The 26,821-nt window shown below is 45.1% G+C and overlaps 1 protein-coding gene across 4 annotated transcripts in view; it reads right to left on the reverse strand.

Moving 5' to 3' along the window:
- Positions 1 to 26,821, reverse strand: part of FSTL5 (follistatin like 5) — a 3,721,575-nt gene that overhangs the window by 2,163,285 nt on the left and 1,531,469 nt on the right. The window lies entirely within an intron of this gene.

A 26,821-nucleotide genomic window follows, 5' to 3' on the forward strand; every position in this document is an offset into this window, starting at 1 on the left:
GCACGGTGGCGCGAGTTATGGTTGCTTATCTTACCATAACTGCCGAATTTCAGGGGTTTTTCGGTTTTACTTTGAACCATAACGTCCCTTTAACAAAGTTTTTTTACTGAATTTGATAGGTTTTTAGTAGCACAACTTAACCATAACGTCCCTTTTAACAAAGTTTTTTCACTGAATATATATATATATATATATATATATATATATATATATATATATATATATATATATATATATATATATATACATACATATATATAAAGGCTTTGCCCAAAAGGATGCCAACTGTGTGTGTCGGCCTCCTCCTTCCACACCATTACAGCTCCCTTTCTTATCTTTTTTTTTCACTTGCGCCTTGCCATAGGAACAAAGCCCCAATATGGCGTCAGTCTTTTCCTCTGTTCCTTTTCCCTTTTGAACCATCCCAAAATGATAATAAAATAAAATAAAGATTTTCTCTTTTGTATGCCCATTCTTAACTGGCTGTGTGTGTGCCAAACTTGACTGTGCATGGCTTTTCCCACTCTTCCCCTTACTTTGCCATACAATAATAGCCACAAATAAAAAGAAAAAACAATAAAAATAACCTTCTTTTTTGTTTTCCATTTGTTTGTGTTATGTGAGAAACATCAAGATGTCTTCCTGACTAGTCCCCGGTGATCTGTCAACAGGTGGCCAGGACACAGCCACCGCTATTGGATCCAGTTCCTTAGGGTGGACCAGTGAGGGATGATCGCCTGGATGGGGGGTCCTCTTGGAGTGGAAATGGGACACCGATGGGTGAGGCATGGTATACCCCTTCTTATAACACCTTTTCCCCATCCTACCTCATAGGATACTTCAGAAACTCTACCCTCCCTCCTTTTCTGACATCAACACTTTTGCACACCATGAAAGACAACGTACTAACACCAGAGACGTTTGCCTGACATGTCCCAACACAAGGGTCAGGCAAAGTCAGGCCATTGAACAGAATCACACACACACCTGAAGGCCCTTTGCCTTCCCCACAGGGATAAAAGGTGGAGCCCGTGAGCACACTATGAGTAAGGCAGACCGCACAATGCGACAGCTGAAAGGGCGGCAGTTCAGAGAAGGAGAAAGACAGTGAGGACCGAACGGGCGACAATGAGAGAAGCAACGTCTCCCTTTCCGACCTAGACATGCAATGCCTCTGTGAACAGAATCCTAAGACCACTAACAATAGCCAGCATATGTTGCAGCAGATGTCAACGGTACACAGAGCCCTTCTCTGCTGGTAATTAAGCCAGGGAGAGATGCTTGCTACTGTGGTACCGTCCTTGACTCCAGAGACAAGACAAGCCAAGAGGTTGATCACAGCCAGTGAGTGAAAGGGAGTGTCGATAAGAAACTGAAATGTGTTGAATGAAATTTGAAAGTGGCAATTTAAAGAGAAATCAAAGAACTGTTAATTCTTCAGGGGAAAAGCAGCAGCAGAGGAATCCGCCACCATGTGGGTGCTCACTCGGGAGACTCTGCTTAATTACAGTTGAAACTACCAAAACCAGAAGACCACAGGAAAGCCAGAAGGAGAAGGTCAAAGTGGCCATACAAGGGTGTAGCAAAACCCCCTGTACAGTCGAAAGTCTTTGACCAGCATATAATTGAAAAGCTAAGGGAGACGAATCCCGCATAGTGGAAAAGGAGCAAGAACTGTGTGGTTGGCAAGAGTGAACCCAACGGAGAAATGCCGATAGAAGAGGGCGAAGCATTATGCCCTAATTAACATTGTGTTGACAAAAGTGAACCCGACCGATGGAAGTCCACAGTGAACTGTTTAAAAAGACTTTAAGACTTGTGAACGCAACAGGTGAAAGTGTTTTGGGAAAAGACACAGTGAACCCCATGGAGGCAGGCTTACATTTGAGAATGGTCTGAGCCCAGATTAGGGGGATCCATGGGGTTAAAAGTCATCAACCAATGAATATACGTAGAGGAACTTTTTGTTAGTTATTTTGAAGAGGTACTCAGAGGCAAGAGATTTTGGGCCTCATTACGAGTAGCGCGGTAAAAAGGGGGTCATTACCGGCATGACGGAACGAGCGGATCCATGCTCGTATGACCCCGCTAATAGTGGGTGATTACGAATGCGCGAGAACGCGTGAACACCCCATGACAGTAATGGCCGTACCGGCATGCCGCTAAAGGCCCTCCAACTCCATGATAGCGCCATCACGGGACCCGCCGATACCGGCACCGCCTAGGAGGAACCCCTAAATACCGACCTGGTAATAGCAACATGCTAATACCGGGCTCGTACAACCGGACCCGAAAATAACGTAATCGCGTCAGAACGGGAAATGGCCCGGCAGCCATCTATAAAAACACAACCCATTGCCATCCTCCCTAACCACCAGTTGATACCTGTTGAGCTCTGTGGCAATACTTTGAGGATGTCCAAGGCTACCCGGAAGACCACCACCCAGCTGCGCAAACAACGTTTCTCCGATGCTGAATGGAATATGTTAGCGGACACTCTTGCTGCACATGCAGACCTCATTAAATCCCATGACATGAAGCGTGAGGTCAAGCAGAAGAAAAAGGACATCTGGCAGGAGGTAGCCCACAAGGTGTCAGCTGTGGGGACCATCCCACGTACTGTCAGGGACTGCCGTAAGAGGTGGGACGACCTCCGCTTGAGGGTCCACAACATCATGGCAAGCAACAGGAGGGCGGCCATGGCCACAGGCGGGGGTCCCCACTCTCCTGGAAAAATGATGCCCTGAGAGGAGACCACAAGCAGCTTCATCGATCCAGAGTCGATCGAGGGATTCGGGGAGATGGAGATGGGTGCGGCATCATCCCCAGAAGGAGGTGAGTGACCCTGCACATCCCTGTAGGGGAAACCATGATGTAGCACAAGTGATGTGGAAGAGAGTCTAGGCAAGGCAATGCACGTCCCTACACCCACATTAACATATCCAAGTCCAGATTGTGGCCCAAACCCTGCCACACAGAAATGCATGCTGAGTGCCAATCCCATAACCAACACACGCCCAACACACCTGGACCGTGCCCATGTAACACATCACACAAACCCCAAATCAACGGCATGCCACCTGCCATGCAGTGAATGCCAAAATGCCCCCTCAGAATAACCTGTGTAACACACCTGTAAGACATGAATGCATGAATGAATGAAATTTGACAGCACAATTTTATGCCTCTGGCATGTAACACCATCACGGATGCACTGCATCTCTTCTACCCCCCAGGCACTGATGAGGAAGATGCCAGGCAAAAGAACACTGCAAGGGCATAAACATCCCACCAAAAGAAAAGGGCTACCGCCACCACCACCTCCATGGCAGACAAGCAGGCCACACCCACAGGCAGTGTGCCTGACCGAGCCGAAGCACAGCCAACAACACCTGCTGCCATGTGCCAGACACACCTCAGACCCAGCAGCCCACACCCACACCAGTTGGAGGGGAGTCCCTACATGCGCTGGCCACCACCGAGGATGACTTGGATGGCACTGTGGACCAGGAGGGAGTCACAGAAGTGACATGTGCACCCAGCCCAAGCCCCCGGTCCACCCCCCAGCCCCATATCGAGCCCTCGCCCACCTACAGCAGTCCTGATCTCTGCCTCCTGCCTCCATGACTCAGACCTGAGCACCATCGAGGAGGACAGCACCCAGAATGCAGGCCCGGTCAGTGCACCACCCACCACTCCAACTCACACCAACACCCTCGAGACACGTCTGTCGAGGGTGGAGGCCCGACAGGAGGCCATGTTGGACCTCCTGTGGCAGAACATTGCCGATGGAGAGGAGACCAGGAGGGGAATCGCCACTGCCATTGAGGGGACCACAGCGGCCATTGCAGCAAACAAAGCCGCTGTGAATGCGTCGGCTGTGCTCATGAGGGACTGTCTGGGGGCAGTGACACAAGTACTCACTTCAATCCTGCTCCACATGCAGCAGCCACGCCTTGGTGCAGGCGTGGAACCTGCCTCCGACTCATCAACAGCCACCACACCTGCATCCTCAGTCCCCACCAGCCCTGCGCGCCAGACCCGAAGGAGTGCACGGCTCTCCGAGATGCCGCTCCCAGGCAGCAAAAAGTCCCGGAAGTAGTGTAGGCAGACAGTGGGAGTGGGACACATGGTTGGGGGTGAAGGGGAGCAATTTATGGATTATATTGGGGTGTTTTGGGGGTTTGTGGGGTGGGTTTGGGAGTTCACTGTGGGTATTTGGGGTTTGTTGGGTGGGTTAGGGAGTTCACTGGGGGTTTTTGGGGTTTGTTGGGTGGGTTCGGGAGTTCACTGGGGGTTGAGGGGAGTGGTCACATTTTTGCTGTTTGAACTAATACACCTGTTGTGTGAAAAAACATTGAATGGCTGGACATTGTTCATTTTGTGTGTATCCAATTAATGTGTGACGGTGTTCAATGGCCAGCTCCCAACAATCTCTGTGTGCATGTCCACATGGACCCAGTGTGTCACTGACACATGTCTATCACATTTCCTGTGGTTCAGAAGTATTCTTGAATCAGTGCTTGGCATACTGCATGGCCATCCCGTGCATCACGTACTGGCAGGGGGGCTACTTCACCTCTGTCTCCATCCTCATCATCATCACCCGGTGCCTGCATGTCAATGTCAGGTGGCAGTGGTACATTTCTCCGGACGCACATGTGCAGCATGACACAGGCCATGGTGATCTTTGCGACCTTCACTGTCAATTGCCACCCAGGTGGAGAAAGCATCCCCCCCTTTCCCACCCAGGTGGAGTATGCACCCCCCTTTCCCACCCAGGTAGAGTAGGCATCCCCCCCTTTCCCACCCAGGTGGAGTGTGCACCCCCCTTTCCCACCCAGGTGGAGTAGGCATCCCACCCTTTCCCACCCAGGTGGAGTATGCATGTCCACATGGACCCAGTGTGTCACTGACACATGTCTATCACAGTCCCTGTGGTTCAGAAGTATTCTTGAATCAGTGCTTGGCATACTGCATGGCCATCCCGTGCATCACGTACTGGCAGGGGGGCTACTTCACCTCTGTCTCCATCCTCATCATCCTCACCCGGTGCATGGATGTCAATGTCAGGTGGCAGTGGTACATTTCTCCGGACGCACATGTGCAGCATGACACAGGCCATGGTGATCTTTGCGACCTTCTCAGGCCTATTAAGGAGTGCCCCACCAGACCTGCTTAGGCAGCAGAAACGCACCTTCAACAGGCCAAAGGTCTTCTCAATCACAACACAGGTACGGGTGTGAACACAATTGTACTCCTCTTCATGGCTGTTCTGCGGGTTCCGCACAGGGCTAAGTAGCCACGGCCTCAAGGGATATCCTCCATCACCTGCAAGCAAATACAAATAGGTGTATGTCACTCTGAGCTACCCCCTTCAGGAGGCACAGTCATTGCTGCAGCTATTTGGTGTGGACATGCACATTTATCTGTACGTATGCTAGGATGTTCACTAGATGCATACTATACTGCTATGAGGTGTGGTACTCTGGATGGCATTCAATAGATGATGAAGGGTGAAATAATGCCTGCTGAGGCAAATGTACTGTGGTTGTACAACAATGTTTAGCCTCCCATTTATGCTGTGTATTATACACTGTGCATGGTCACACCAGCCACATTGCCACAGTTGCAATCCTGTTCAGTCATGCATTGCTCGACATACCCATGGTGGCGTGGTTGTGCCTCTTACTTGTTGTCATCGATATGCATAATTGGTAAAATGTTTGCCAGTGATGTGTCATTTTGGGTTTGGGAGATTAAGGTCAGGAGTGTCTAGCTCTGAATGCATACCCCAGTCACTGTCAATTGCCACCCAGGTGGAGAAAGCATCCCCCCCTTTCCCACCCAGGTGGAGTATGCACCCCCCCTTTCCCACCCAGGTGGAGTAGGCATCCCCCCCTTTCCCACCCAGGTGGAGTATGCACCCCCCTTTCCCACCCAGGTGGAGTAGGCATCCCACCCCTTTCCCACCCAGGTGGAGTATGCACCCCCTTTCCCTCCCAGATGGAGTATGCATCCCTACACATCAGTAGCCCATTTCACTGTCATGGCCCACTCAGGCAACTCACCAAGCAGCCAGGCACGTTAGTCCATCATGTCGCTCCATGTGATGGGGTAGCGTGGAGTTACGCAGCACCATGGCATCATGTGTTGATCCGGGAAATCGGGCGCAGCATTGTGTGATGATCTTGACAGAGTCACATGCCATTTGCACATTGATTGGAATGGTATTGCTTGCAATTGCAGTACACCCCTTCTATGGCATGGGGGACTACCAATTCCACATGGGAGCAGTCCAGGGCACCAACACAATTGGGCATGCCTGCCAGTGCATGAAAAGCTACTTTGGTGTTGGCTATCTCCTGGCCAGTCCATGGTAGGGATATGTGCGTGCTTCAGGAGGGCATCCAGCACTTGATTCAGCATTTGTGATAATAGTGGTTGTGAAATGCCATGCAGCTGCCCCACTGTGTGTTGATAGGTGCCTGTGGCCAGGACGTGGAGCACAGACACCACCTTTAGTAGCGGGGAGATGGCAGTGCATAATTCTATGAGGCTGCCAATGTCGTTGTGTATCATGTCCACTATGGTGGTGTCGGTGTCCTGGTCCAACTGATACAGGGTGTGGATCTGCTCAGGGGCTAGGTTGAATGGAATGGATCTGATGCAAGGGATTGGTGGCTGCCTACGAGGCACTGCTGGCTGTGCTGGTGGTAATTGCTGGCCCTGTCTCGCCCTCCTTTTCCTCCTGCTTCTCCTATGTGCTACCTGTGGTTGCTGCTGTGTTTGTTGTTGTAGTTGGTGTTGTTGCTGTAGTTGCAGCAGTATAGGCATGTCCTCCAGTGCCATGATTGCAACAGCTAGTGGTAGCATATAGGTGTAGGAAAGGGTGTGGTGTGTTGGTGTAATCATTTTATACTGGCCCAGCCTCCATTGACTCCACCTGTGGTGATTGTGTGCACCTGTGGCAGTTGGCTTGATTGCTGATTGCTGTTTGCGGGTGGTCCGCGATTCCTGTATGGCCGGCATCGTGCAGCCCCTGATTACCGGCTTCGGGATGCCGGTATTTGCATGTCTGCGTGGGTTGTGATGTCCTCCTATAACCGGCAACCTGGTATTTTCTCCCCAAAGGGGCGCGTGTACGCGCCCATCCCGCTATTTGAGGCACCGTTATTTAGGGTGCCGCTAATAGCAGGTTGGGGTTATAATGAACCGGAGCGGTAAGCGATGCCGGTAATCCTTTACCGGCATCGTTTTTCCCTTACCTCCAAACTCGTAATGAGGCCCTTTCTGTTTAAAAGAGATTTCACCACCGACAGTCCTGATACCTGAGAAGGGAACTGTCATCTCGTGATGGGAAAGCTCGAGAGTATGCTGTGCTCAGGAGTCCTGCCTTGGCCCGTGCTGAAAACATGGGGAAGGGAGACCCTGGGCTACCACATCCTGACTTATAATTTGTGAACACTACTTTCTTTCTTCTGAACACTATCCCACACTGTTTTTGTAGTAGTTGTATGGATTGGCAATAGTATTTTTTAGCATGGGTCCTTTTATTTGACAAGACGCACTAGGACTGCCTTATTATTATTTGATGGTTGTAGCTTGCTCCCATCTTAGATTTAGGTTTAGATTAGACATTTTTCCAACATACCTGTACAGTTTAATAAACAACCTTGCACTGTGATCACTTGTGTCTGTCTGTCTTTACTGTTGCCACCAAGAGTTCCTTACAGTAACCAAAACAAGCTTCCAATTTGTGTGTGAAGCATAGAATACGTTCTTTTTCTGTCACCTTCATTTTGTGTTACACAACCCTCTGTGAATCTATTTCTTAATCCTGTTCAATCACTTGTTAATTTTGTTATTGTCAGGGTTATGTCCTCTGAATTAGTTGAAGTTATGGAGCATGGCAGCAATTTGCATTTGAGGGCGGGAGGATTGGAGGAGCAAGAGAGGTTTGACTTCTTGTGTGATGAGGATGTTAATTGTCAGGTGGGTAACACAGGTGTGCATCTTGTTGTGGTTGTGAGCCCTGTAGGTGGCAGACACCCACAGCCATAGGTGTTGCCTGAGTTGAAAGAGTCATTGGGTGATGGCCCAGGAAGTGGACAGAAGGCAGGTCTTACATTGGAGGATTTGTCACTATCACAGAGGAGGAGGCACGGATAACAATGAAGTGTTTGCCATTACAAGAGAATGAGATGTGGAGAGGGAGGTTGGGGAGGAAAGGTTGGTGCCTGAAGACGTTGATTCCATTGTTTATTTATGTCTGAGGAGTTCTTGGCACCAATTATTGTCTTAAACAGCATATCAAGATCACATTAGGAGTTTACTGTACAAACAATGACTATCAATTTTGGACAGAACTACTTCAAATTGAAATAAAAACATGTTAGCAACACATTAAGAAGATTTCCATGGAGGCAGCCTTTGCCCCTGATGGCAGTCTTCTACATGGCAACAATCGAAAACCAAACAATAATTCAGATCCATATGAAGGCAACATTGCTATCTGGAAGCATTATATAAATGACAATGTCAGTACATGGGGCTCTCTTAATAACTAATTTGCATTTCTAAACAATCTGAGTCCTCATATTCTATTCAGAAAAACAAAGAACAACATCAACCTCTACACCTTCGTTGACAGTAAGTCATCTAGAAGGGGCGGAATGTTTATTAACTTATTTCACAAACCAATTGGCAGGTGTTCTCTGCTCTTCTATAATAGCTTCTACCTAAGACTAAGGAGAGATATTGTGGCAAGTACCTATACCATAGGCAGAATTATAGCTCTATGCTAGACTAGTTTGACAATTCCAAGGACCTAGACTACCACCTGAAAGCTTAAAGATACTAATAAATCATACCAATGGAAATGCTGGTGTCTCCGTCATCAGAATAGGACACCATAGAGTATAAACTAGTATATGTGACATCATTTAATCCAAGTATGCATATGGGAAGGATTGCCATCTGGTAATGGTGGTGAAGTCTTGTCTTTTTTGAGTAAATAATGTGGGTAATTCTATCTCAGAAAGGGTGGTCTGCTAACCAGACTCCCCCCATGTCCGCACATTCCATGATACCTGTGCCCTGTTACATCAGTATCCATCCAGATCTGCAGCCCCTGTTCTCTAGAGGCACAGAACACATTTAGAGGTTACACCTGCCCCTCTTGCACCTGGGGAGGGGGGTTGGTAACAGCACAGACACGTCAGCACAGAAGCTGCATTTAAAATGTGGCCTCTGTTCCAAAATGACATAATTATACATAATAACCATCCTTGTGGCAGTTTAATCTTTAAATATAAGCAATACCTGTGTTTGGGGATTGGTGTTTGATATTTCATATAATTATTAAAGCCACGCTTGATCTGTGTCATAATTGTGGCAACACTGTGATGCATGGCAGGCATGGGGAGGGCAGTGTGTATTGTCCATAGTCTGGCTGTCTCTGCTGCACCCAGCAAGCCCATAGCCAGTGGGGGCTGCCTCTCTTTTGATTATTTGTGAGGTTGGTTAACATCTCTCTCTACAATTAAAGCCCCTCAACAGGAGCTGTCCTGGCAAACAGGGATCAAAGGGCACACCCTACATAAAAGGATTAGCCTTACACCAGGCTGTCTCATACTGAATATCCATTGATGCTGTGAGTCTATGAAGGGGGAAGGTTAATGTAAATGGAAGGAACTCAGCAAAGTTGGGAAGGATTCCACCATCTTTTTTTCTCCCTGTTCCTCTCCTTCCTTTCTGGCTCTCCACTTTCCTTAGTGCAAAGCACTTTGGGAATGATGCAAAAAGACAGAGGACTCCTTCAATCAATGCTACTTTTTTTTCAATCGCTTGTCGACTTTTACTTGTAAAGTAGAGTCCTCCCACTCCTTTTCTGATTAACCTTTGGACAATGTTGGACTTAAGGAAAGAAGAATTCATTTGGATAGGAGAGTTGATATTTCCAAAGCCCCCAGACACTAAATCAAATAAAATGATTTAGCAATCTCTGCTCCCCACCCACTCGCAGGGCACATTGAGGGTGACTCTTGCTGAGGACAAAGAGCTGCCTCTCTTCACCAAATGTACCTAGGCTACTAAAGCAGACCTTTAAAGGACTCTGCCAGTTCTAGAGCCCCAGTGGGTCTCACAGCATCTGGAAAGGCAGAACAGCCAGGAACCCTGTTCTACTACATTTAAGTGGTCAAGACACATAAAGACTGTATTCACCACATTCAAACAGGAGGGAACCGACAGTGCAGCGTTTGGCACTTGATTGAACTTTGAACCACTGCTGCTTCGCTAATCCGTTGAACCAGCTTGCCTCCTCATTGTGCCAAGCAGAGCATGTCACTTGTTCTGCTTCCACAACCAGCTTGCAGCTATGGACACATTCAAATTGGTGCCTTTTTGAACCCTTCCTCGGATCACCAAGGTTACTGTCTTGACACAAAGGACCTTGACTCGAACTGCTGATGCAGAGTGTCACTTGTCACGCGGAAACAGCTGTTGCCAATGTCTCAAACTGACATGACCTTCAAATCGACCCTGGTGAGCTTTCCAAACTGCATGACCCAAACTATGCACTTGACCGAACAATGTTCCTACTTTGAACTGACTAGATGCCACCTTGCTGCTTGACCCAGCATTGCTCGCTGCACCCAAAAATAGTTCAACCAACACCACAGTACAGCTTGAAGCCTGGTTGATGCTTTCAAACTGCTGAACATTGGATTAAGGTACTTTTGAACTGATCGTTTCCCCCTGGAGCACTGTTTTTGGCTCTAGAGACTGTACCTTCATTTTAACTAAATTGTGAAAGCCAGTTTCCTTATTTTTTTCGGATGTTCTTCGAAGACAGAATGTCCAACACACATGTGACTGTAAAAATGATCATAATGGGACACATTTTTTTTTAAAGTACTTTTCAATGGAAAAACCCCAATTAATAATAAAATGATGAATGATTGTAGTAATGATCGATATATAAATAGCCTAATAACATATATATATATATATATATATATATATATATATATATATATATATATATATATATATATATATATATAACGTGGTATTGTGCTAAACCACACAACAATGGAGTTTGATTGTATTTGCTTTGGAATATGTTCAGTCCATTCTTGTCATCATTTTGTTTATAAAACAATGGGAAAACAACATGTATAAAACTTTGTGTTGCACACTATTGTGGCTATATATATTTCTAATAAAGTGGCCAAGAATGGCCTTCCTGAAAGGAGGTTGCCAATTAAACAAACAATGCTCACGGTTAAGGCATTCTGCACACAACTCAACTGTGAGCAGAGGTTAAAACGGGAACCTGTGTTTCTTACAGTGAAGCAGGAGAGAGCTGAAGCTAACCCCGGGAGTCTTCAGACATGGAAGATGTCCAGGTGTCCTACAGGGACTAGGGCTCTGATCTTGTCTCTCTGTAAAATATTTCTCTTTGCAATACTAACAAGAAAGGCGAGACGGAAACCCCCCGTGGATCCTTCTAAACTTTACCTAAACTCTTACTTGAACTTCTCGGCAGCAGACATGTTGTAGCGTTCAGGGCACTGGATAAAAGAAGGGCTGTTGGAATACACATTCACTTCTGCAGTAACACAATACATCAATTATTAAGTGACCCAATTCACCAAGAACATGCACAAGCACGTGATGCAGGAAAATACAATCTTTTCAACATACTTCTTTTCAGTGCCAATGTGTATCATGTATTGCTAATTCAACCAACATGTTATGCTAAATATTAAATATGTTGAAGGGAAACAGTGGGCATGGGAAGAAAGCATGTGTTCTTTAATTCATCCACACGCCATTACACACTACGCCTTCCTTGCCACATTAGCTCATTTGTGACGTTGACGGAATGGAGAAGTGCATCTTTTGCACCACTACTTCGTTGCTGTACAGTGAAATTACAAGAAACCCATACATTTCTAAACAGTTTCAAATGAGTAGAATTGTGCCATTATAGTACGGTGTCCAAGCAACAAAAAAATAAAAAATAAATAAAAAGCATTATATCAGCTAAGCATAAAGAAAAGTCAAACATGTAACATACCCCACATGAGAGAGGCCCTTTAAGATGCAGAAGCCACTATGGTGGCAGTACCCCATACTCCATATTCTAATGCTGTGGAAAACTGCTACCGAACAGCCATTTGCATAAGCAGATGCACATTTGGGAATCCAACGTTTTTCCTCACTGTGGGCCTGATTCATAGGGCCCCATTACAACTGTGCTGTCACCGTTGTTTCCTGACAGGCACAGTACAACTCTGCGGTCGGGTGCCGTCCCTCCCGCCAGGGTCAGATCTGCCAGGCGGGATGGCACCCGCTCACAGAGTTCTCACGGGAGCACCAGCACCGTTATTAACAGTGTCGTTGCTCCCGTGTCCCCATTGCCATGGAGACCTATCAGACTCATTGGGAATCGGGACTAGCTACATTTCTGGCGCCTGGCTTCCCAGCCACCAGACTTGGAATAGCCTGGTGGCACTGGAAAGTCAGGCGCTGGTAATTCATTACGGGTCCCGCGGCTACCTGCCTGTTTTACCAGCACGGTTACCGCCAGACCCGTAATGAGGCCCATAGAGTGTTTTTCAATAAGATTGCGCCACTATAAAATGATTCCGCGAATCAAGTTCTATTTTATTTTTTATAAATATATTGGGCCTCATTACACGGACGGCGGTAACCATGGCGCTATTAGCGCCATGGTTGCCGCTGTTATTTTACCGATTCCACCTTGGTGAATGGGGGAATTACCGCCCCATTCCAAGGTTGGCGGGGCGGTAATTCCCCATTCACCAAGGCCCTTCCCCATTCCCATTTGAGCCCCCAGAGGGCTCAATGGGAATGGGGAAGGAGCAAATAACGGTACCACTATTAGCAGTACCGTTATTTTCCCTGAAGTCCCTCAGCGGGTCCCTTCCTTAACGTGTGGTCTGGCCACACGTTAAGGACGGGACCCGCTGAGGGACCTCGTAGTATGGCGCTAAGGGATTACCGGCACCGGTGCCCTTACCGGTGCCGGTAATCCCTTAGCGCCATCCATGTAATGAGGTCCATTGTCTTTTTATAACACACTTAAAACCGATACGAGTTTGGTTGCTAAGCGCAGATCCAGGATTCGAACCTCTGTTGCTCTGCGTGGTCTTGCTTCCAAGACCCGCACGTTGCCACTGTTCTTTCCTCCATTCATGTGACATACTATGTTCACGCTATCCTATGTTCATGTGGCAAACACAAGTCAGAAAAGTGTTTTGTAAAGTGCCCCTTAAAATAGTTTTCAAAACAAGGTATTATATGGCATATTTATCATTCTATGCTATTTTAGATGAAAAGAGAAAGTAATCACAACTGAACGTCAATATGGTGTTCGAAGTGGAGGTGGGTGTAAATGTTAATGGGTATTTTCAACCTAGAGGAGAATGTGGGATTGTGTCAATATGCACACATATGTTGGTTTGTCACAGTCTAAGCTTATGTTAATGGTCCTGTGTTGAACTAAACCCTGGGCTGAAGTGAATGGGGAATGCACTTATGACGATATCATCGTTTGAGTCTATGAATTGTGTGGTGATGACCAGTGGAAATGACCTAATACTTTGTTCCTTGGTGATGCGTATTGCTTCAGTGTAATTGTTACATGGATAATGACGTTGCCTTTAAGAAAAGACATTTGATGGTAGAGTTTTCTTGAAATGTACATTCTTTTTTTAAATTTCTTTTTAAATATTATTTGTTCGTATAATTTGCACAAGGACAGTTGACAGTCAACAAAAGTAAATGAATTAACAACCACAAATAATGTAACAGCATGTAGATCAAAATATACAAATTTACAGATAAAGAACTAGTACAAATTCAGAAACGTATCCCACATCTTTGCATGTAATGACAATTTCCCTTGTCTCTTGTATATCACCCTTTCCATGTATGCACGACAAGTCATCCCTTCAATCCAATCCACAACAGAAGGTGCAATATGTGATTTCCAGCCCCTTAATACCATCTTTTTGCCTACACAAGCCCCTCGGAACAAGATTTTTTCTGAGAGACAGAAAGGTCCTCTAGTAACTCACCACCTCCCAAGATCATTGTTTTGAAATACAATGCAATATCTAAATTCAGAATTTGCAAGCAAATGCAACATACATCCTGCCAAAATCCCCGTACTCGCACACAGACCCATAGTAAATGTTCCAAACTACCCAATTCATTCCCACAACAACAGCACTCGTCAGTGTCCACCATGCCTCTTCTGAACAACCTTTCTGGGCTCCAAAACACTCTGTTGTGGATCTTTATTTGTCTCGATCGTTCCTCCAAATGTATAGAACAAAGCTGAATATTAGCACACATTTCCAACCACACCTCAGGCGAAATCACACACCCCAATCTCCTCTCCCAGTCCGCTCTCAGCTCAGAATTCTCTTTCTAGATTGACACAATTTGATTGTATATCCTGCTAGCAATTGAACCACATCCAGGCTCCCTTTTCTTAAGAAAGAGATTCACTATAGCATCCCCCTGCTCAGCCACTTCACTTAGACATCTTTTCAATTTTCTGAAATCACCAATTGAGAAATGTTCAATGTTAAATTCTGCGCACAACTCTCTTCCATCAATCCATTTACCATCCCGAATGACATCACCAATCCAAAATATACCACTCGGAAGCCACTCTGGCCCGAACAAAGTCTTACCTGCAACAGCAATCGCCGGATTCAGCCAAATGGTAGCATGAGTAGTTTTCAAAGCCATCGAGCCCAACAATCCATGTATATTAATCGAAGTCTCTCTCAGAAAAACTGTCATAGGCATTTTCCTACATTGCTTGATCGTGGCCATGAGAATTGCTCTAGGAGGAAGCGGGCCCAACAAACTTGCCTCTGCAATAGCCCACCTATCTGGTGGTTCCTTCAGAAAGGGTACAATAAAATGACTACATAAAGCCAAATGATGAGCCTTGAAATTCGGGACACCAAGTCCCCCTTTTTCCACAGGTAACTGAAGCTTCCACAGCTTAAGTTGCGGCGGCTTGTCATCCCAAATAAAGGACTGTAGCAAACCATCAATTTTCTTCCAATAAAATGGACTTATATTCACCAGGAACATACCTAGAATGTAATTAACTTTGGAGCTGCATTCATTTTTAGACTGTTCACTTTGCCCCAGAGAGATAAATGAAGTAAAGACCATCTTTGAATATTCATTTTTAGATCTATGCACACCTCATTCATATTTTCTCCTGCCATGTCATCAACCATTGGTGTCAGCCAAACACCCAGATATTTTGATCTCTTGTCACACCACTGAAAACCCTGTTCAGTTACCAAGCGCTTATCACAGTATCCGGTAATTGGTAACACCTCGGACTTAGACCAATTAACCTGGTATCCTGCTACACCATGAAACCTGTCTAATACACATACCAAGGCAGGTAGGAACACCGCCAAAACCCGCAACAATAATAGGAAATTGTCCGCATAAAACCAAATCTTTTATTCAGCTCTATGAAAGTTTAGATCTCGTACTACAGCATCACATTTTAAGGCGATCACTAACGGTTCAATGGCCAATACAAATAGTAGAGGAGACAGAGGGCACCCCTGTGTTGTACCCCTCTGCAATACAAAATCATAGGACAGCTGGCCAATAGTTTTGACATTGGCTGTTGGACAAGCATATAACAGGGCAATCCAGGAAAGTCCTCTCCCAAGTTCATAGCATGCAAGACCGAAAAAGATACCTCTAGTCAACCCGATCAAATGCTTTTTCAGCATCCAGAGAGAACACGGCAACATGTTTCTAAGCTTTGGGCATGTGTCATCATCATCAACAAGTTCCTAACATTACTAGACATTCTACGACCTTGAACAAAGCCAGACTTGTCAGTGTGTACTAGCTTCACTAGCAAATGTTCCATACGTATGGCCAACAATTCTGCTAATATTTTGTTGTCCGTATTAATTAAGCTTATCAGACGATAGTTAGATGTTGAACTGTTATCTTTACCTTTCTTTAAAAAGACAGATGTAGTGGCATGATTGGTCGAAGCTGGTAGCAGACCCACCTCCCTAGATTCCTTAAACATATCCCGCAATAGCTCTACCGCCGAATCCGGTAAGATCTTATAACATTCAGCTGTTAAACCATCTGGCCCTGGAGTTTTGCCTGAGTTCAGTCTTCCAATTGCAAACTTAATCTCTTCATTAGTCACTTCTTTATTCAAAATTGATTTTTCCAAATCAGTAACCTTTGGAACCTCTAAACCATCTAGAAAAGTTTCACCAAGACCACTGATACAGCTTCATATAGTATTCCTTGAAAGCTATTTTAATCTCATTAGGGTCAAATGTTACCAGACCATTCGCTCCCCTGATCGAGGTTATCGCCCCTTCTGACTGCTGTTGTTGTAATCTATAGGCAAGCCAACGGTCGCATTTTTTCCCATATTCAAAATACAAGCACTTTAACCTGTACATGTCCTTTTCAGATCTCACCTTTGAAATGTGATTCAATTATATCTGTAACTAAGTGCTGTTCTCTTGTCTGCATTAGTAGGGTCACTTATCAAATCATTCTAAATTATTTTAATACGTCTGTCCATATCAATACTTGTCCTGTCCAAACTTTTCTTCTTGTTACTAGACAATCCCAATAGAAGACCCCTCATTGTACATTTGAAAGCCTCCCAGACCGTCTTCACACTAAGCTCATCCGGTCTATTTTCCGCCACAAAATGTTCTGCCTCAGATTACATTTTATCTACACCATTGTCTCATCTTGCAGAATTGAGGTATTCATTTTCCAACAAAATGTCCTGCGAGTATCAAACTCCAAGTTTACATTCAAAAACACTGGTGCATGGTCCGTAACTACTTTGTAACAATGTGAATATGATGTAATATTTACTCCACAAAGTAATACTAACACACCTCTGATGCATACTTTGTGATGTGTTGTTTCTTGTGAAGAACCATAACACCCATATTCTGTTCATTTACTGTACTATGAATATGTGCGATATAAATCCAGCCCCAGGGACTGGGTTAGATGAATACAAATAAAAATAAAAATGCTTTGAGCAAGAAAGCAATGGCTGAGGGCAGATTTTTGGAATGTATATCCAGAATAAAATAACCCCTGTATTTGGATACTCAGCTTACTCTTTAAGCACCTCTTTGTAAAACAGCAACTTGATAAAATACAATAGTACACTCTAAGCAAGACTAGAGTTAGAAACATTTGTATGTGGTTGGAGCCTTTTTTGTTACCTATTTTCTTCACATAATTAGGGCTATCCCTCCAGTTACCAAGTGGCCCGTTAAAAGCCATGTCCGCCCGAATGGCAGGGCATGAAAGTCATTTGCACCCTAGGGTTCGTCCCGCGTGCGAATGGCTTCCACAATTTTTCATCGGGAGATCTGCACTGTTTGCACAGCTGATCTGCCGATGAAAAATGAATAAAGGAAAGATGGCGCTGCCATATTGTAAATGGACTAAGCCACTTTTCCATGTCTATGCTGCCTAGACGGAAGGCGCGCCGGACTGGAGCGCAATGCTCCGGTCCTGCAGGTAAGTGGAGGGGATTGGGGGAAATCGAGTCATTTTGGGAAGTGGGGGCCAACGGACTTGAGTTGCTTACAAATGTCAGCTTCTTGATTGTGTTGAGCAGAGGCACTGAGATCATGAATCCATAGATGGAGTTTGCAACTGTTTTTCTTGTGCACAGGTAGAAGGAGCTTCATTTCGCCCTCATAGAGGTTCTTTGACCAAAAATGAAAGAAAAACAAACATTCCGGATTGAGTGTGATGCTCTTCTGAACCACTGGGCGATGCAGGGCTTCCAGCACCTCTCCTGCTGTGCTCAGGAATGGAGATGTGCAAGCATACATCTTGCTAAATGTGCAAGTGCTGCTCACTTCAAAGTGTGAAGGCCGATACATTCGTGGACCACTTAAACTTAAGCCTTATTTTAGGGAGCGGGAAGAGAACATGCAAAAGTTATTTGCAGCTGCGGGAGAAGTAAGGTATCCTAAAGCAGAATACTGCAAAGACAGCTCAGCATGTTAGGCAACTGTTTCTGAACTGTTATATGTGTGGAACTGCAAATCTCCAATTCCTGCATCTACATGTGCAGTTTAATTAGCTGTTTTGAACACGGGATATCTACTTTTCAACGGGATATCTACTTTTCACTCGCATCACTAGTTGTGGGAATCTCTGTCCCATAACGAAAAGTCAAGGTTGGTTCTGGGCCAGTAGCACGAATCAAAAGTTGACACCCAGGGTGTGCAGCATTAGTAACACGTGGCCTCCAGCACTCTCCTGGAATTTGAGGGAGACTCGACTTTCCCTCTATGTCATGGTACAGACTTGGACTGCAACCATCTTCATGGGAGATTTCATGGCCCCATAAAATCCAGAGGAAAGGTGAACAGTGGCAAATAAATTAGGTGGTGATGTAAAATAATGTTTTTTATTTTTTTATTTTCCCTTGATGCACCTCCCCAGCAGTTCCTTGGCTGGGGATCAACGTTAAGTGCCCAAATCAAGACTCACTCGATACTGTAGTTCTCTTTGTTGGTGTCTACACTGTGGGTTCCATTAGGGTGGCAGGATGCCCTAATGTGTATCCCATAATAAGATGTATACCAAGAGTATCTGCTGACCTTATAGAGTTGTGTGGGGAATAACGCTACACAAATGCAGAGTGAACCAAGAACGCAACTGCTGTGGATATCGCAAAAGAAGCCACACACTACACTCGTGCAGAGAGCTGAAGTTTCACACAGCTACTCTTGAGACGGTTAATCTTAATCTGTCCTGTTTTTCATTTTTGGGGATTCTGGGACTTTTCGTTTTTTGTATCCATTTGAAATTTAGGAAAACTACAAATCTCCGAATTCCAAACAAAAACAGGACTGGATGACTTTCTCACCCGTGGCCTAGGGGACCTAGTGAGGTTTTGAACTGGTGGCCCGATATTGTACACTCTGTCCCAACTTGCACACCAGGTCTGAACAGATCTATACACATGACTGTCGTGTATTTTTGTGAGTAATTTAACATTTGTGAAACCAAATCACATGAGGAAAAATCTTGGAAACTGCAGTCGGCTTCTGTGAAACATTGCTCACTGTTCTTATTTTTACAAGCCCCTTTTTTTTTTTTTGTTTGTTTTTCACGAGACGCCTCATTTAGCTGAACATCCACGTCTGGAAAGTTTCCTTAGGTCACGAACTACTAGATACAGGCGGGCTGGAAATCTCTAATAAACGATCCTACAAATGTAGGCAGTCAATTATTTAAACAAATGTCCTTAACGACTCATTATAACTGTTTGGATCCTGTAAACACTTTAAGAATAATGGCATTCATTAGTGCCGACAGCAGAATATTTTAACCTCACACAATGAGCAAGGATCGTGGAGACGATGCTGGCGAAACCGTCTTTGCATTTCGGAACCACTTTTTTGTTGTGTGTTTCTCGCTGTCTATTTCTGTGCTGTGAGGAGTCACAGGAATCAGCAGAAAATAGTTGCTATATACACAATTGCCATTATGCTTAGTCACTAGTTCATCCATTTCAATGTATTTTTCTTTGAATTCTGGGATGGATGTACTGCACTCATAACTTTAATAGAAGCTACATTTTCCAGAATGCAAAGTACAAAACGAAAACGGGTCACCATACTGACGGATGACATTGACTGACTTGAAAGCTATGCCACGTGGCATATGTGCTCTGCAGTCAGTCCTGTCTTTTTAGCTAACCACATTTTCCCTTATGTGAGATTCAGTTTGAGGTGTCTTACGTTATGCCTGCCACTATAAGTTCCAGAATGAACATTTCTGTTGGCTAAAATGCTAGGTCTGGCTGAAATCACTCATGAGTGACATTCGCTAACAAGGCAGCTAAGGTGTGTATTGCATACGTGCCAATATCTCGTCCTAGCATGGTGAGGCAAGGCCTCCCCAACAGGACCCCTTTTTTAATTATTTTCTAGGTCTATTGACCTCCATTCTGACCCACAATCCATTGTTCAAATGTTTCCCGACAAGGCCCAGGCGATCTTCCTGGAGCGATGCTCCGGGGAGAACTGTAGCGGGCCCCTCTGTGCCCCCTCCAGCGGGGCCGAGGTGGGCTTATGAGGTGGCAGGCTCTTGGGCCCCCTCGGGTTGAGGTAAAAAAAAGGGGCTTGGGAGAGGGCCCTCTTCGATGCGCGAGGTAGGCACTGCCTGATAGTTCCAGGCGTGGGCAGTGTCCATGCTTGGACAGGGACGGGGCCTGGAGAGTCAGCCCCCAATGTGTTTGAGGCCTTGAGTGGCATGCAGGTGTGCCGCCGGTGGCTGGCAGTTTCCACGGTGCCCCAGTTGGTGCCACCATGTTGTTTTTGGTGATGTACGACACGTTTAAGGAAGATGGAGGAACCTGGTGTTTGCTGGCTTACCATGTTGCTGCATTATCGGGGCTCTGTGCTGCTTTTGACTCACAGTTGTTGTGGTTTTGCTCCCTAGTGTTGTTCCTTACTCCTGATGGCGAGATTAAGGAGAAGAAACGGCATGTGTGGGACTTCTCCTCTGGTTCGTCTAGTCCTGAAGGAAGGCCAGAAGAGGAGGAGAATTGCTAAAGAGAAGTTGCAACTGAAGTATTCCATATCCCAGAAGGTGAATAAGGGCCTTATGAATCACCCATTAAGAAACATGAGCAAGAAGGAAGAGAAACGGCCCCCTTCTTCCTCATCTCTTCTTCCTTCTCCTCAGAGAACTCTTCTTCCTCATCCATGGCGGGCAACGCAGGATCTGAATAAGAGGAAGCCAAGAGGAAATATTTGGACTTGGAGGAGGTAGATGCAGTTTTGGTCCAGGTTTGGGACACCATGGGGTTTTTACGATCCCCGGGAGATTCTGCTGGCCCAACGATTCGACAGTACAAGCTCCTCTCGGTTCTGATATCAAGGTCAAGAATTTTGCTGAGTGGAAGGTCCCTGAGCATATCTCTTTGCCGTGTTTTATAACAATATGATATCCCTTTAAGAGAACAGAATCATTCCTGATGAAACATGTTGAGGTGAATGACATCTTGACTAGCCTTGTTGGCAGATCTTCCATGGCAACAGTGGTATCAGCGGTACAGGATCCTGTGGACAGGACATTTAAGGTGGCAATGTAGACAGTTCATATGTAAGACAATCTCGCTCTCAGGGCTTATTTCTATGGCTCTTATACTGTGTAAATTGTCCATTTTCATTTTATAAAGTTCTGGAATGCTATGGAAGAAGGTACTGACTGTGCTCCGGTGTTGATAGATGTGCAAAAGCAGGTAGAAAATGTGTCTAACCTGGCGGATGATGTTGTGAGAGGGTCTTACATGGCTATGTGGGGTGGTATTGGAGCCAGGAGACAAATTCACATCTGAGATTGGAAGTCTGAAGGGTCTCAGATGGTCGTCGCTCTCAAGAACCCTTTTGAATGCAGTAAGATATTCAGTGACTCCTTGGAGGACACAGTGCATAAGGTGTTTTGTGCCGATGAACATGCTCACAAACTGAGAAAGATGAGTTAGTCCTCCTCCTTCAAATTTAAGGCATAAGGATCCAGGACCAGGAACTTCTCAGCGGACAGTAAGGACACATTCTTTCACAGACATGCTGGATTTTGAACCTGACCAGGAAAAGCGAAATTGCTGATTCAGATCTGGAAGTCCTGACATCGACAGGAGGCCAGTGGGTAGAATCCTCCAACTCTTTTTCAGGACTTGGGAAAGCTGATTGCAAACGCTTGGTTGATTCAGATGGTTTGGATGGGTACCTGACAGACTTTACAACCCCTCCTATACAGTCCACCATGATCCTGGCTCCTATGCCGAAAGACAGTCGGAAAAATGCACCCATGTTACATGCCATTCAGGAACTCTTACTAAAGGGGGCAATAGTGCGGCTTCCCTGGAGACACAATAAGGTTGGGGTTCTACTTCATCGCCATCCAGGTCCCAAAGCCATCAGGACATTCTGGTTGATCCTGGACCTAAAGGCTCTGAATATGTTGTTCAGGGGGAGAGGTTCAAGATGGAAACCCTTCAGAAGATACCTCCCATGGCATCCAGGGAGACTGGCTAGTGGCCCTGGACCTGCAGGATGCCTATTAGCATATAGAAATATTAAGTCCTGCCCAGCAGAAATTTCTTAGGTTTGTGGTGGGGGGACAACATTATCAATTCTGGGTTCTACTCATTGGGTTGAAGTCAATCCTCCAGGGACTTTACCAAGATAGCTGCCCCCTTGATTCTCCTCATCGGCACACCCACTCCCTCCTTCCCTGCAGCCCTATGGCCGGCCTCTCTTGGCCCTCTTCCTGCTCCCACCTGCCGGGCTAAAAACCTGGGGGTCATCTTCGACTCCACACTCTCCTTCTCTCCTCACATCTCTGATGTCTATAAAAAGTCACACAACCAGCTGTACCTCCTCAGAGGTATTCTTCCCTTCCTCTCCTTCCCCCAGAAGCTCACTGTCTCCAGAGCTCTGGTTCTCTCTAGGCTGGACTATTGCAACAGCCTCTTTCTAAATCTGCCTGCTTCTACTCTCCACCCTCTGCAACTTATCCAGAACAGGACTGAAAGATTTGTCCTTGGCCTCAAGCCCAGGGATCGTATCTCTCCAGGACTACATCTCTGCACTGGCTTCCAGTGGCTGCGAGGATTACGTTCAAAACCCTCTGCATCATCCACAAGGCTTTCTGGGGCCGGGGCCACAATACCTCCAACTCTCTCTTCCTAAATATCTCCCTTCTCGAGCTATTCGCTCATCCGCCTCCAACTCCCTCAGGGTCATTTGCTTCTCCAAGCAACAAGCTGGTGGGAGATCTCTTTCCTTGGCTGGGGCCTCTCTCTGGAACAGCCTCCCTTTAACTGAAGGAGAACCATCTCCGGTTCCGGAAGCTCCTCAAAACCTTTCTCTTTGCTTCGGCTTTTTCTACTCCCCTCCTCTGCTGACCTCCTAGTTGTAACTGGAACTGCACTGGCTACCTGGACACCATCTGATCTCGGGACCAGGTCCTTCGCTGCCAGCGTTTCATACCTGCACTGCCCACCTGGCAACCCCTGCACTTGGGGATTTTCTCTGTATCCCTACAGTCCCCCTCCCAGCCGTTGACACTTGATGTCTGCACTTACCATGCACTTGCCATGCCACATGCTGGCCGCTACTTACTTATTGCTATCATCTGCACTGTCCCTGCCCCTTCCCACGCCCTTCCATGATCTGAATGACACCTGGCCTAGTAGGATTGCTGCCCGTCCTCCCTTTGTTCCCCTCCCTTGCCTTGTTGCGCCTTGACACACTTGTGTATAGGCGTGTTATAAATGCAATATCATATCATTGGTGGTCAATCTTCCTCACTAAGGTATTCACGTCAACCCATTTCTGGATGAAGGGCTTCTCAGAGCAGCCCAGGGTTGTTTAGTACAGGTGCACCTACAGGTGGTGTACACAGCCCTGTAGGAACAGGATTTTGTGGTGAATTGGGAACAATACAACAACCAATAGGAGACCAAGGGAGCTAGTTACCAACGTTTAGATCAAGCTCCTTCTGTGCAGCTAAGGACAATCTCTAACAAAAGGATCAAAACGTCAACCTCTCTTTCCCTTACTACCAACCTAGGTCACAACGACTTGGCCCATGAACCAAATAGATTCCGAGTCCACACAAATTTGTCGGAACAAAAATATATGTTTCAAATTCATTCAAAATCACAATTAAATCACACATTCATCAAAAAACACACAACTAGGTATACAAAATATATAAAACCTAGTACACCTATAAAACAAGCCTAATATAAAATTCTAAAACAGAGTACAAAAAGTAGAAACAGTGTAAAACATTAATTAGAAAAAAAGTGTAATAACGGGTGAAAGAAATATATAAAAAACCCTCTGACACACTGCCTATACACATATATATGATATAGGACATCTTTATGAACACCAAATCAATAATGCATAAGGTGACACAGTGGTCAGTAGCCTCTGAGGTTCCCTTCCTTCTAGAATACCTCATGAAGCTCTATCTGTGGTCTTAGTGAAATTCCTCCGTGTTATTGCTACCAGGGGACATATATCAACTGAATATGTTATTCTATAGTATTGTTACTTATTACAATACCTAATCTCAAAAACCCAACATGTTTCGTTCAACATCTCATTATATTAAACAAATCTTTTGAACTTCATCATGGGGACCATATGTACCCTTCCTACATCTATCATATTGATAGCGTAGATATGCACCTCTCAAACCATAGTAGATGCACAGCCAAGTCAGCAACCTTGAACGTTGCCTAACACAAAGTGGGACCTAGGAAAAAGAGAAAGACAGGAAACAATAGTCAGATGACATGTGTAACGGCTGTTCTACTTTGAAGGTACCTTTATCTACCAATCTAAGGTTTACCGTGTACTAGAATAAACATAGTATCTTGACCAGGGATACAGGGGAAGTCACAACAACTTTGTTAGACCACTCGACATCTGAAAACACCAAGAGGAGAGAAAACACAAGAGGGTAGTTTTGTAAGGGTAAAACAGTCATCTTGTCATGTATATTAATATTATGACTCTAGCTACTACTAAATGTTGCTTCCTAATACTCATTCAAAAATCCAGGCCTGTTGATTAAGCCATCAGTGATGTTTGTCTACTCGTGCATCTGAGGCTTAAATGGCTTATATATCACACTCACAAGAGGTGGTCATATTACGTGCTACAAGGTACTGTATTACTAAACTGAATTAGTACGATCGGACCAATGTTTACCTCAATATTGTTGCCGGTTATGTCTATGGACCCATGGAATCAACCTGGTGTCCAAAGTTAGATGAATCTGTCATCTCGCCCCCGTATTTATCATGCTGCAGTCAGTGTGTCTTGGCGTGTAACAATTCTCGCGCTACCAGTGCCTAAAAATTACCATGATTGAAATTTAAGTCAATAGCAAGTTGAAGAACCCGATGACTACTCATCTGATCTCCGTGTCCATACTTTTCAGAGTAGATTTGATAGATTTCTAACTCACTGTGCTCCAGAACATCCACAAACTCTAGCCAGTTTGTTCTCTGTTTGTACTGCAGCTCCTCCCCGACTATGCGTTGCCTAGGCGAGCCCTCTCACACGACTAAATATGCCACAAATCAGTCATGTGATGAATGTGCCGTGACGCATACGTACAGGGTCAAAGGATATACAATAGATCTCTCATCCAAAGTGTGGATTTATGCTAAGTAGTCACTTTTACCCTCATTAAAAGTCACAAAACAAAGTAAATATCCGGCTATCTTGAATGTCAGGCATCCACCCTGAAATGTGGGTGAATGTAGAATCCCAGATGCAGTTTGTAATTATAGTCACAACACAAGAGAGTGGAGACAAGGTAAGCAGAAACCTTTCTAGATCATGAAACTCTTGATGAATGTGATGCTAATGTTTCCAATTAACCTGTTCATTGAACCCATTGATTGCAGAACCTGTTAGGAAAATAAGCCATTGTTCTTTATACAGCAGCTTCTTAGTATCCGCCTCGATGTTGTTGGTCCTTTCCAATTGCCACAAAAAAGTAAGTTTGAATCCTTCCACATCATTCCATTGTGGCAAAATGACTCACCAAAGGGGCAAATCAATTCTGTTTTCTGATACAGCACCTATGCTCACCTCTCCGTGTGCTGATTTTGCGTTCTGTCCTACCAATGTATAATTTCGGGCATTGGCTCCATATTGCATATATTACATGTATAGAGTTGCAGTTGGTGAATCGGGTTTGTTTCCAAGGTCTGAAAAGTCCCAGATTTACCTCCTTTGTTCTTTGAGTGTATTTGCAATTAATGCATTCTCCACACGGGGCGTGGCCAACCACAGCGGGTAACCCCCAAGTGTGTGTGATACTCATCTGTTCTCCAGATTTCAGGGCTATGTCATTTTCAGTCAGTAACTCTTTCAGGTTCGGTGCTCTCTTGTAGGCACACATAGGGCTTTCTAATGGATACTCTCCCCCTGCTAGAATGTGCCAATTCTTCTTAATGAGTTTAGTCATCCATTAGATCTCTCATTAAAGGTACTGACAAACACTATATCAGAATTATTCTGATTTTTTGGGCAATACTCTAACAAGGCTTCCGGGTTATTATAGGTTGAACTCTTGTATGCTCTTCTTACAATTTTCTTTGGGTAACTCCTAGCCAGTAATTTGCTTTTCAGTTGATCCGCTTCCTCCTGAAAAGTGGAGTTTAGTGTGCTATTCCTTTTTAAATGAAGAAACTGTCCAAATGATAAGCTCAAAAGAGCATTCTAATCGGTCATTTTGTGAAAGGGCTTGACTTTAAGTATTGTTTTCCTTGGTGTCAACCCAGATAGTAATGTCTAAAAAGTCTATTTGTTCATTACTATGGGTAGATGTAAACTTTAAATGCTGATTCAGTTGGTTGATCCATTCAAAGAACTCAAGAAAGGAACTGACTGTTCCATCCTATACTATAAGGATGTCATCAATGAATCTACGCCATAAAGCAATTTTGGAAATATATGGATTGTTAGTTTGATAAATATGCTGCACCTCAAAGTTCTCAACATACAATTTAGCTGCCATTGGAGCTACTGGAGTACCCCTGGCAGTTCCATAAATCTGGTGGTATAGTTCTTTATTGAAAAAATAAATAATTCTCTGTTAGAGCCATCTCGGCGCACCATAAAATGAAGCTGTTAGGGGTCACACCGGTGAATCTTTTGGCAAG

This window comes from Ambystoma mexicanum, chromosome 6q, assembly GCF_040938575.1.
Source record: "Ambystoma mexicanum isolate Mex_15411 chromosome 6q, UKY_AmexF1_1, whole genome shotgun sequence".
NCBI classification, from domain to species: domain Eukaryota; kingdom Metazoa; phylum Chordata; class Amphibia; order Caudata; family Ambystomatidae; genus Ambystoma; species Ambystoma mexicanum.